Here is a 12,905-nt window from a genome sequence, read left to right as displayed (position 1 = left end):
GTACCCCATAATATATATAATAAATGTCAATTAAAAATAAAATTTAATATAAAAAGACAGGCATACAAAATATTGGTGAGGAAATGGAGCAACTAGAATTCTCAAATGTTGCTAATGGGAATATAAATACTATTTTGAAAAACTTTTTGGCAGTTTCTCATAAACTTAAACAGAAATCTATCCTATGACCCAGAAATCCCATTCGAGGTCCTCACCCAAGAGAATTGGGAAAATAAAATGTCCACAAAAAGCTTTGTATAAGATAATCTTATTATAGTAGCTAAAGACTGGAAACAGCCCAAATGTCCATCAATAACTGAATGGATAAACAAATTATGATACAGCTCTACAATGGATCCTACTCAGAATTAAAAAGAAACAAACTATTGATACACTCAATATTATGGATGAATCTCAAAAATAATATTTAGAGGAAAAAAACCCAGAAAGTACATACTATCTGATTCCATTTATATGAAGACCAAGAACAAGCAAACCCAATCCACAGTGAGAGAAATTAGAAAAGTGATGGTGGCTGGGCGCGGTGGCTCACGCCTGTAATCCCAGCACTTTGGGAGGCCGAGGCGGGTGGATCACGAGGTCAAGATATCGAGACCATCCTGGTCAACATGGTGAAACCCCGTTTCTACTAAAGATACAAAAAATTAGCTGGGCATGGTGGCGCGTGCGTGTAATCCCAGCTACTCAGGAGGCTGAGGCAGGAGAATTGCCTGAACCCAGGAGGCGGAGGTTGCGGTGAGCCGAGATTGCGCCATTGCACTCCAGCCTGGGTAACAAGAGTGAAACTCCGTCTCAAAAAAAAAAAAAAAGAAAAGTGATGGTTCTTTGGTATTGGAGAAAGGAAGGAACTCACTGGAGGAGGGAAGGAAATTTTCTGGGATAATGGAAGCATTATATATCTTAACATAACTGTAGATATCCATAACTGTATGTATTTGCCAAAATTCACTAAACTGAAAATTTAACATCTACCAATTTTATTATATGTAAATTATACCTCTATTTTAAAAAAACTCAAAAGTAGAAAAAAGTGAAAATGTGTGTATCTCTATATAGTCTTTAAAGATTGCATCTGGGTTTTATTTGTAGAATATCTTACATACAATGATTCACACTCTATAGGTACTTTATAATGCTTGGTAAATTGTTGAATTCAAGGTATACTCTTAAGAACCAAACTAAACTGTTTCAGCCTTAAAAAAGGATTTTTTTAAAATTGGGGAGTCTAGTATTGCTGTGTTTGAAAGTATCAATATTCATGTCAAGAAATTAGCTATTTTTTTTTTTTCATTGCAGTCATTGAGGGCTGGTGAAAATCAAGGCACTCAAAGAAAAAATAAATGTTAAGCTTTGGGATGACCTAGCCATGTCAATCTGTTCACTTCCTGTGTTTCTAATGCCCAGCATGTAGCTGTTGTAGGCATTTATTCATTCATTTATTCCATAAACATTAAATGCCTAGATATTGTCACATTTGATGTTTATGAAATAAATGAACAAGTCAGGATGGGTAGAAAAAAGAAGCCAAAACTGTTATTAGATAAGAAAAAAAGGTATGATTCCTAAAGATAGTTACTCTGACTATAAAATAATTCATTTTAGACCTGTAATTATATTACATTGACCATGTTAAGAATTTTGCATCACTGTCACTTCCTAAATCTGTTATAGAAGAAGTGAGTGCTGATAATAGGAAGTGTTGGATTAACCATGAATGAATAATTTGAAGTTGAGTTAGGCACCCAGGACTGAGACAGGAGTAACAGAAAGATCTTTAGAACTTTTTCTGTTGAAATCAATGTTTATTTTTCAATAGACACATAACAATTACACATATTTATGGGATACAGTATGTTGTTTCAATGCATGTATATGTTGTTTAATGATGAAATCAGAGTAATAATCATATCTCTTACCCTAAACATTTATCATTTCTTAGTGGAGATAACATTAACAATCTCTTCTACCTATCTTGAAACATATACTACATTGTTCTTTGCTATAGTCAGCCTTCTGTGTACTAGAACACTAGAACTAACTCTTCCTTTCTAACTGTAACCTAAACACCCATTGATAGGTGAATGGTACATTCAGGATGAACCTGGAGGACACAATGTGAAGTGAAATAAGCCAGGTACAGAAAAATGAACATCAAATAATTTCACTCATATGTAGAATCTAAAAAAGTTTATTTCCTGGAAGGAGAAAGTATAACAGTGGCTACCAGAGGCTGAGGAGGGTAGGAGAGAGAGGGGACCAGAAGAGGTTGGTCAACAAGTACAAAGTTACACTTAGAATTCTTATTAAGGTTGATAATCATATTATGAAGGTTCAGGGTTCATAATTTAGCTGCTATGGTCCACACAGAAAACATTTAGGTCACTTATAAATTATACTGCAATATTCCCTTGAGTTATTATGGTAGGTTATTCTAACCAAAGGCAAACATATTTTACTTTGTCTAGGATCTACCAAGATCTTCAGTGCTGGGAAATGTTACCAGTGGAGGGTGTCCAGGTTCTTGGCATTTTGAACAAAGAATTGGACAAAAACACACCAACGAAGCAAGGAAAGAATAAAGCAACAAAAGCAGAGATTTATTAAAAATGAAAGTACACTCCACAGGGTGGGAGCAGGTCTGAGCATAGGGGCTCAAGAGCCCAGTTCTAGAATTTTCTGGGATTTAAATACCTTCTAGAGGCTTCCATTGGTTACCTGGTACATGTCCTATTTAAATGAAGAGGCTAAAGTGAAGTTGCAAAGTCATTTATTTGGTGTATGCCTTATGTAAATGAAGAAGATATTTCCTGTCATAGCTGATGTGTTTCCATTTGATTTAGATTTAGGAAGTCCTTAGGTTCCCTGCCTCCTGGCCCTATTCTCCTGCCTCAGAAACACAGCTCTGATTTTGCTACATCCCAATCTGCATCAAATTATCTCAAAGAGCATTCCAGTTTTTAAGAAAGTTTTCAGAGAAATATTATTTTAAATAAACTATAAAATAAAAATCTCTTGTAGTTAATATTGGCAGGTGAAGAAGGGGTATCTCTAAACCTGTCATTCTCAGAAATTCTTGTATGAACATATTAGTAAGAGAAAAAAGAAAGGAGAGAAGATGGGAATAGAATTCAATGGAATGGAAATTAAAGTAGCAGGAATAAGAAGAAAGATAAATAAAGACAAGAATAAAAGAAGATGACAGACAAAAGGAAGACATGTGAATTAGCCATGGAAATGAGATACAAACACAGCCAACATCCGTCCTCATATGGTCACTCACTATGGACCTACAAGGGGCAGAAAGAGAGAAGACAAATGGACTTCATATTAGCCTTATCTTTAAACTCCCATTCCTAAATCTGGCTTTATCACCTCTTGTTTTAAGGGAAACATCTTATTAAAGGCCTTCCTTCCATTGTTCAAATCTCTAAGACATTTTACAGAAGTGAAGCAATGGTGCTAAATTTTTGGGTGACAGTAGGAAAGGAAACAAGAAAAAGAGGGAGAGCTTCTTTCACAGTCTAGGGAACTTTGCTTCAGTTCTGGCTGAGTGTCTTGTGTGGGATGTAACATTTTCTTCTGAATGTACTTCATCATGCTGGTAGCAGAAAAACACACTGTAAGCAGCTTCTGAGCTCAGGCTCTCAGGACTCCTCTGCAGGTGCTTTAACAGGCATTTATTTCCTTCCTTTCATTCCCTTCTCTCCCCTTCCCCTTCCTTCCTTCCTTCCTTGCTTCTTTCCTTCCTTCCTTCCCTCCTTCCTTTCTTCTTTCCCTCTTCCTTCTTCCTTCCCTCCTTCCTCCCGTCCGACCCTCCTTCTTCCCTCACTCCCTCACTCCTTTCCTTCCTTCCTTCTTTTTTTTTTTTTTAAATTAAAGCTTACCTTCAAAAATACTTTCCACTGCAAGTCTCAGCTGGGGTGAAAAGGCAGTGACACAGTTGCCTCCACTCTTCCAGTGAGCTTCCTAAGGCCTGCCTCACTGATCCCCACTTTGCTTCTTTCCCCAATGCCTCCCTTCCTTTTCAGTCCCAAAAGAGATCTGATGTTGCATTCAAGGAAAACACTGAAAGGCATTTCAATCCCATTTTGGAAGCCACTCCTTTTTTTCTGTAAAAGATACTTTCAGCTTCATAGGTACATGTTTTTAAAAACAAATTTTCTTAAAATCTGAGTCCTTAGTATTGCTTAATTCTAATCCCTACTTCTCTTAATAAAGATTCTGAAAAGCCTGCCTCCCTAACCTCACAACAGCTACACCTTACCCACAGTGTTTCATACTATTTACTTAGGCTTTGTTTCAGCAGCCACAACACCTCAGTCAATTTGGCATTTATTCCATATCCACAAATGCCAGAATTATCTCAGAGTATTTAGCACACACTGAAATATCTTCAAGGGAATGTTTTACCTGCAGGAGAACAGTCAGTACAAATTGAATATATTTTCATCCTCTATGCCCTAGGGTGAATCTTCTTGTTCAGGCTTTTTCCCTCTCCACTGTGCTTGAAAAGAAGAGAGCATAGCATTGTGTTGCCTATTCAAAAATGGGGACAGAACTTCAGGTTCCACGGGTGGAGGAAAAGGTAAACTATTACTGAATGCCCACTACATACAAGACTTTGATGCTAGGTGTTTTGTTTACATTTTAAAATTTAATCCTCACAATCCCCTCCTGAGGTAAATATAATTACTTCTATTTTCCAGATGATGGAACTGGAGCAGAGAGAGGGTAAGTGTTGGGCAGTTAAGAGTTCTATCAGATTTCTTGGCTGGGTGCGGTGGCTCATGCCTATAATCCCAGAACTTTGGGAGGCCCAAGGCAAGCAGATCACCAGGTAAAGAGATGGGGACCACCCTGGTCAACATGGTGAAACCTCGTCTCTACTAGAAATACAAAAATTAGCTGGGTGTGGTGGTGGGCACCTGCAGTCCCAGCTACTCAGAAGGCTGAGGCAGGAGAATCACCTGAACCCAGGAGGTGGAGGTTGCAGTGAGCAGAAATCAAGCCACTACACTCCAGCCTGGTGACAGGGAGAGACTCTGTCTCAAAAAAAAAAAAAAGAGTTCTATCAGATTCCATTATATAACCTACTTCTTTGCCTTCACCAGATTGTTCATAACAAACCCAAACAAGTAGCTATGACAACCCTAGGGGATCCTAAATCTGGTCCTGCCTTGGTTGGTGATTTCACAAAGGTTATGACAATGAGCAGGTAGTCATGTCTTCCTCTTGAGTAGACTGAGGTCACAGTGCAGGCAAATCACCTGAATTATCTGTGTACAGAGGTCCCCAAAAACACAGACAGGGGTAGATAGCTGCCTAGGTCCTAGTTGGCTATGTGGCCTTGGGGTTGTTTGTGCATTTATTCATTCATGCTTGCATGTATATTTTAGTCTGCAGGTATTTACTGAGTGCCTATTATGTGCCAAACATGCCAGATTTTGAGAAAACGGCAGTAAACAAATCAGGCCAACACAGAGGCTACAGAGTCAGGGAATTTAAAACACTATGCCTCTACTTTCTTCTCGTGTGAAGTGAAAGTAACAGAACCTCCCTCATGAGGTTGTGCTACAGATTAAGTTAATCATTAAAGATTGAACTTTAAAATTAAAATCTTTTTTTAAACTTTAAAATAAAATCTTTATCTCTAGTACGAATTGAGCTAAAATCAACATGGGTGATAACAGCGGGACTTTTGGTGTATAGAGACGGGGTGAGAAGAAACAATTGTCCTCCAAAGTGCCAGGAGTAACCTGTCACATTTAGCTGAGAGGATAAGATTCTAATGTGAGCTGCTAGGCTCTCATTCATTTAAGTGCTAATGAAAATGTCAAGCTGAATTGAGGGTCTCATTTTCAGTGTGCAAAGTATTCTTTGGGTTTATTTTTGCCTGGTACAGAAATTAAGGTCTCCTCAGAGAAAGCAAAGTACAGGTGTTACAGTAATTATTTTAAATAACCCAAGCTTAAGCTTAAGAGAAAGTGCGTATCTATAATACCTTTTGAAAATCAGACTTTTTTTTTGTCCTCTCTCTCTTTTGGAAAGCTGGAGCAGTAGCTAATTTGCTTTGTAAGTTTCAGGAGCTAATAGGAGTGCACAGAACAATGATTTGATTGGCTAATGGTTTCCTACCCATTCCAAGGACTTTCTAGACTTCACAAGTCATGGGTGCCATGGAGAATACAGAGGTCGGCCCAAGTTTCAATAATCAACTTCCTGAAATTAAGGGGTAAGATGAGTGAGAAATGAGACATAGCTACAGAAAGCTTCATCATCTGCCCAACATCTCAGGTACAAAATACATCTTCCAGGTAGTGACCCCAAATCTCTCCCTTTGATTGTAGACTTTGGAATTTTAAAAATCATCAATTTTGTTCACTTCATTTCTGAGAATACTTTGTGGTGTTCTCAATTAAGGGGGAAAATGGTCATTCCATTTCAAACCTATTCATTAGAATTTTAAAAAGAAAGAGGAAAACAAATTCTTTCATTTAGCCTATGTTTTAAATAAATATTTATTTGGTTCAGGGTTAGCAAGCCAGTCTGGTAGTTATGGTTTTTGATACAAGTTTCAATGTTGTTTAAATTCCTGCCCAAGAGGTATAAAAAGACACAGAAGTGAAGTGAAATCTAAATAAAGACAATGAGGAAGAACAGAAAGGGATTCTTTTGGAGACATTTTCCAGCAAACATATCTAATCATGACAATCTTGGTTAAAATACATAGTTAAATGATGTTCCCGTTAACTGAATCCCCTTTCTTTTTACACAGAATATGTTATGACTTCCCTACCTCTTCAAGAATCAACAGGACAAAGTCAAGAGCTTCAGATAGTTTTCTGAGTCTCCAGGCCAGCCCCTCCAAAGAGGTAGAAAATGTTTGGCTGTGGCCTGCAAGCCTCCCTCATTAGGGGCTCGAAGGGATCATTTTAGCTGATCTCTTTAGACTACACAAAAAAGAGTTATAAGTTTCTTGGCTGGAAATCAATGCTATATTGATGTTCAACTTACTGGTTTTCTGAATTGTATGGGGTGGTTCATAGGAATAAGCTGGCTGGGCTATCTCAGCTGACTTACATGAACACTCACTGCATGTCACTTGTATGTGAATCTGGATGCCAAGTAGGCTGGTCCTTTGGTAGAAAAACTAAAAATCACTGGATGTTTCTGTATGTATGTGTGTGACAGCACTACCTAGCTGTCTCTGAAAATGTTCTCCAAGAATTATTCCAGGATATTTAAAAAAGTTTAAAAGAAAAAAATGTTGAATACAAAATCCTTATGAGGCAGGTTTAATTTAAGCTGTGACTCAGCCCATACATCGAAATTTTGATTACACAATAGAAATTAAACACAAATAACTATTATTTACTCAAGAAAAGCACACTCAAGTATTTGCCAAGGGTGAAAATTAAAGATGTGATTTTTCATACTGAGTAGGAAGGCATCACAGATTTTGCAGAATGATCTTTATAGGTCTGAATCATGGAGGGAAACAACCAGGCTAAGCCACAAAATAGACTTTGAGTCTTCTGTCCGTTAGTAGACTTGGTCCAATATCAGTGATGAGAAAGCACTGATCCCAGCTTTGAAGATGGCAATCTAGCTCCAGGGTCTAACTCCAACTGTTGCATACAGAAGAGGTTCTACGGTGTCACAAGGCCTGAGTTGGAATCCTGACTCTGTGATTTTGGATATGCCACTGAGTCTCTTTGAAGGCAAAATTAGATCTTGAAATGGAGAGATTTTTATGTGCCAGGTGCCCCAGTCAGCCTGCATCAGAATTCAGGGTCTAGGTAAGCCTAGGAACTAGAAGATAGTGATTCCTGAGTCTATTTTATGAGTTTATTTGCATACAGGTAAAAGGTAGTTAAGTTATAAATTTGAACAGAAATGTATATTGGGAGGGAGAAAAAAATAGGATTATAGAGAAAATTACGTCTAATCTCCAGCCTGAAGCCTATGGGCTAAAGGTTGAAGCAAAAGTTGAAGGAACTCTTTTACTCCACATTTTATAAGGGCTGAGATCCCCATGTGGGCATGTGTGAAAACACATGGGACATTCCAGAAATGCCTAGAGGGAGTGGGGAATGAGGAAGGAGGGTGTTGGGATGTTCGGCAGCAATGTTTGAAGAGGATCTGAGTCAGGGAAATTGGGATAAAGATGTTAACATGACTTTGTTCCCCCAGACATGAAAGACCATTTAATCCTCACAATAACATGAGGAAATAAATACCATTATCCCTGTTTACTCCATTTCTGGGTTTCTGAAAGTAGACAGATGAAGTTAATGCTGTTAACTGCATAATAAGATTTGAGTTCTTTCCAGTAAGTAGATCATACTGTCTTTAGGCACTAAATCCTGTTCATTTGGCTACTTGCAGCTATAAAATTCTTAAAGAAAACAGACAACTGAAAGGGATGCTCAAATTGTTTTAAATAGAGGAGAATTAATAGTGTCAAAAAGAGAGTGAGCAGGTATTGGGTTTGAGAACAGCCTAGGCATAAATCAGGATGCTCAAATTTTTATACTTTCTGCATCAACACTTTTCTTTCTTAGACTCACATGAAAACAGAGTGGAAATACTTAGAGGGAGATCTCTCTCAGTGCCCTTGCAGAGGTCAAACACTTTCTTATCTAGCTCTGATTTACTTGGGTTGCATGGAAATTGATGAGCTTGGCTTGATCACTAATGGTTCTGGCATTTCACATTGGAGACTTAAGCCATTTTGGCCAATGCCTTGGTTTGCCTTGGAGTAACACAGTAAGCAGCTGTCTCAACAAGAGGTTTCAATTATTTTTAATGTGGTGACCTTAGATTGTAAAGAAAAACCTCAACAAGGGTGAGATACTCTCTAGCAGTTTTAGTTTTACTTAAGGTCATGTCTGAGATATATGGATTTCTTCAATTCTGAATGGAACCACAGAAATCTTGCCTTTCTCAGAAGGAATTTCAGTCATTTATCAACAGTGGAGAGTTCTTTTCATGTTTTGGAAATATAGATTATGTTCCGAGGGGCCAGGATCACTTTTCCTACAGTGTGGGGCCAGCTCTACCTAGGGAATCATTAAGCCTATTTGATTTAGAAAATTATGCATATAATTGACTCAAAAGAGAGTCTTTATGTTTACGCATCTCTTCTTATTTATTTATTTCACATCCATTTTCACGAAGTGCTTTCATATTATTTTCTCCTTGATTCTCACCAATCCTCTGTGGTTTTGGAAGGTCAAATAACACTGTACTCCTTTACAGATAAGGAAACTTAAGCCCAAGAAAGCTTACTGGATATGATGAAGTTCTTAAGGGTAACCGATGGCAGAGGTATTATGACTCCTTATTCTTTGAACTGATTTATAAGTGTTCCATTTACTTACTGTTGTGTAAAGTACTCCAAGCTACTCAAAAATTCAGAGCATCAGAAATTTAGACAGGACCCAGTGGAAATGACCAATGTCTTCCCCTCAAGGTCTGGGGCCTCAGCTAGGAACAGAGCTGGTGACTGGGGTTGGGATCATCTAGAGGCTTAAAGAAGACTCCCATGTCTGGTGCCACATCTAGCAAGGACAACTAGAACACCAGATGCAAATAAACCAGAGCACCTACATGAGGCCTCTCCAAGTGGCTTGGGCCTCTCACAGCATGCCATCTGCATTCTGAGGAGCACTTCCAAAAGGGAGCACCTAGAGGGGGAGTGTTCTAGAGAACTAGGCAGGAGCTGAACAGCCTCAGATGTCACACAGCAACCCTGCTGCTGCATTCTCTCGGCTACAAGTGAGTCACTAAGCCCAGATTCAATGGAAGATGACTCTTGGTGAAAGAGTGGCAGGGTCACATCTAGAAGAGCATTTGTGATGGGAGATGCTACTGTGGACATTTTTGAAAAATGTCATCTTTCACTGTAAGCACAAATATATTTCCTGCACAAATAACAGGGAAATAAAAGAAAAAAAAATCTGAACTAGGGCTTTAAATGGCTATGAAAGAAAACAGAGAGCTTTCCTACACACCAATAATAATAGGTACAAAAACAAAGTGGAGTGCTGGGTACAGTGGCTCATGCCTAGAATCCCAGCACTTTGGGAGGCCAAGGCAGGGAGATTGCTTGAGCCCAGGAGTTCAAGACCATTGCCTGAGCAATATGGTAAAACTCTATCTCTACAGAACATATAAAAATTAGTCAGGCATGGTGGCATGTGCCTATAGTCCCAGCTACTTGAGAGGCTGAGGTGGGAGGATCACATGAACCAGGGACGTTAAGGGTGCATTGAGCTGTGACTGCACTACTGCACTCCAAGCTGGGTGACAAAGTGAGACCCTGTCATAAAAAAAAACTGCAAAAAAGATAGAAAAAAAAATCCCATTTACATCAGCATGACAAAATATAAAATGATTATTAAAAAAAGGTTTAAAATTATATGAGCACATGTGAAGGAAACATCAAATGTTCTGAAAGATTTTTTTTAATGAAATGAGGATATATGTTTCTTAAAAATGTCCTTTCAAACCAATGTCATACATCATATTCCTGAACAGTGTTATTTCTGCTCCAAATGTAACTCAGTAACTGGTACCAAAACAGAGATATAAACCAATGGAACAGAACAGAGGCCTCATAAGTAATGCCACACATCTACAACCATCTGATCTTGGACAAACCTGACAAAAACTAGCAATGGGGAAAGGATTCCCTGTTTAATAAATGGCAGTGGAAAAACTGGCTAGCCATATGCATAAAGCTAAAACTGGACCCCTTCCTTACACCTTATACAAAAATTAACTCCAGATGGATTAAAGATTTAAGCCTAAGACATAATACGATAAAAACCCTAGAAGAAAACCTACGCAATACAATTTAGGACATAGGCATAAGCCAGGACTTCATGACTAAAACACCAACAGCAATTGCAACAAAACCCAAAATTGACAAATGGGATCTAATTAAACTCAAGAGCTTCTGCACAGCAAAAGAAACAAATCATTAGAGTGAACCAGCAACCAACAGAATGGGAAAAAATTTTTGCAATCTACCCATCTGACAAAGGGCTAATGTCCAGAATCTACAAAGAACTAAACAAATTTACAAGAAAAAAACAAACAATCCCATCAAAAAAGTGGGCAAAAGATATGAACAGACACTTTTCAAATGAAGACATTTATGCAGCCAACAAACATATGAAAAAATGCTCAACATCACCGGTCATGAGAGACATGCAAATCCAAACCACATTGAGATACCATCTCATGCCAGTTAGAATGGCAATCATTAAATAATCTGGAGACAACAGATGCTAGAGAGGATGTGGAGACATAGGAATGCTTTTACACTGTTGGTGGGAGTGTAAATTAGTTCAACCATTGTGGAAGACAGTGTGATGATTCCTCAAGGATCTAGAAATAGAAATACCATTTGACCCAGCAATCCCATTACTGGGTATACACCCAAAGGATTATACATTGATCTATTATAAAGATGCATGCACACATATGTTCATTGTGGCATTGTTTAACATAGAAAAGACTTGGAACCAACCCAAATGCCCATTAAAGACAGAGTGGATAAAGAAAATGTGGCACATATATACAATGGAATACTATGCAGCCACAAAAAAGGATGAGTTCATTTCCTTTGTAGGACATGGATGAATCTGGAAACCGTCATTCTCAGCAAACTGACACAAGAACAGAAAACCAAACACCACCATGTTCTCACCCACACATAAGTGGGTGTTGAACAATGAGAACATATGGACACAGGGAGGGACACATCACACGCTGGGGTCTGTTGCAGGGTGGGGGACTAGGGGAGGGATAGCAGGGGATGGAGAGATTGGGGAGGGATAATATTAGCAGAAATACCTAACGTAGGTGACAGGGGGATGGAGGCAGCAAACTACCATGGCATATGAATACCTATGTAACGTTGTTATACATAGGTATACAAGATCTGCACATGTACCCCATGACTTAAAGTAAAAGAAGAAAAAAATCCCAGTGTAGAGATATGTGAATTTAATAATATTGATGTAAAGTGCAACAGGAAAAATAATAGAATAATCAATAGCCTTATTAAATAATGAATAAAGAAATATAAAACATACCAGATATTAAAATCTTATAAATCTTCTATAATTTATATAAAGACACTGCTGGTATTAGATTGGATAATCATATGCCTGAGACCAGGTTTCACCTCTTGTCCCAATATAATGATAATTCTTGTTACCCTCAAAAGTGTCCTGTTTTGGATGATAAATTATATGGTCACCCTACAATTAATCATATATATGTATCTGTACTCTCTCCCAAACCCTACTTAAAAGGCAATAAATACATTTAAAAAATATTAGTTACAAGGTCCAACAGAGGAGATGGATGGATGGATAGATGGATGGACAAATGGATGGGTGAATGGACAGGTGGATGGATGGATGGATGGATGGGTGGATGGATACATAAGTAGGTAGATAGAAAGAGAAATAGATAAATGGATAGGTAGATGGCTAGATATATATAAAATAAGTAGACTGATCATTCAGCCAACAACTAACTGGGAAAAAAGAGAATCAAATAGTGAAATGTGTGTTGTGGTGACATATGATGTGGTTTGATATGATGACCAAGAGTGACTTCGGCTATTTCTCACTAAAAATTTTCTCTGAAAACATTAAACTTAATTGATATTTGAATGGCAAGAAGGAGCAAGTCCTTCAAAGAGTTGGAAGGAACACTTTCTATTAAGGAAAATTAATTAGTACAAAGCCCATAGCTAAGATTAAATTTAGCTTATTTGTGAAATGTAAATACTTAGGTAGCTGAAGCATAGTACCCATCTAAGATGAAGTCTCATTTAGGATCTGTAAAATAGAGTAAGTTAG

At 38.0% G+C, this 12,905-nt stretch overlaps 1 long non-coding RNA gene across 1 annotated transcript; it reads left to right on the top strand.

Moving 5' to 3' along the window:
- The first annotated feature begins 6,177 nt into the window (after nt 1-6,177).
- On the top strand, nt 6,178-9,353 carry LOC128931328 (uncharacterized). The gene is made up of 3 exons (XR_008479535.2): nt 6,178-6,315; nt 6,797-6,893; nt 9,283-9,353. It is a non-coding gene; the product is annotated as an uncharacterized LOC128931328 (long non-coding RNA).
- Nucleotides 9,354-12,905: the final 3,552 nt, after the last annotated feature.

This window comes from Callithrix jacchus, chromosome 2 (genome assembly GCF_049354715.1).
Source record: "Callithrix jacchus isolate 240 chromosome 2, calJac240_pri, whole genome shotgun sequence".
Taxonomy (NCBI): Eukaryota; Metazoa; Chordata; class Mammalia; order Primates; family Cebidae; genus Callithrix; species Callithrix jacchus.
This window is presented reverse-complemented; position numbering and strand designations above follow the sequence as displayed.